This window comes from Ciona intestinalis, unplaced genomic scaffold (assembly GCF_000224145.3).
Source record: "Ciona intestinalis unplaced genomic scaffold, KH HT000127.2, whole genome shotgun sequence".
In the NCBI taxonomy this organism is placed as follows: Eukaryota; Metazoa; Chordata; class Ascidiacea; order Phlebobranchia; family Cionidae; genus Ciona; species Ciona intestinalis.
The window spans coordinates 35,453-35,696 of record NW_004190449.2 but is presented as its reverse complement, the minus strand read 5'-3'; the positions used below and the strand labels follow the sequence as shown (position 1 = coordinate 35,696).

The following is a 244-nucleotide window of genomic DNA, read 5'->3' as shown; positions in this document are numbered from 1 at the left end:
CAATACTCGTAAGTACCTGAGGTATTAAAATAAGTTAAACAAATGTAATAAATTCCGCAAATCTGGCCTGGATGGTGCTCAAAGAGTAAATATACTTGTGCAAAGAAATACTAAAAGGATCTGGTGCTACAATAACATAACAGACAAAAATCAAGTCCAACCAATTGTACAATAAAGGATCGTTTGTCTCTTATTCAAACAGAATCCTTTACACTTTCGTAGCACCGGAAAAGTATGTTTACTT

General features: G+C 33.6%; 1 protein-coding gene across 1 annotated transcript in view; it reads right to left on the bottom strand.

Moving 5' to 3' along the window:
- LOC100176646 (DIS3-like exonuclease 2) overlaps positions 1-244 on the bottom strand; it is a 19,370-nt gene that overhangs the window by 14,960 nt on the left and 4,166 nt on the right. The window lies entirely within an intron of this gene.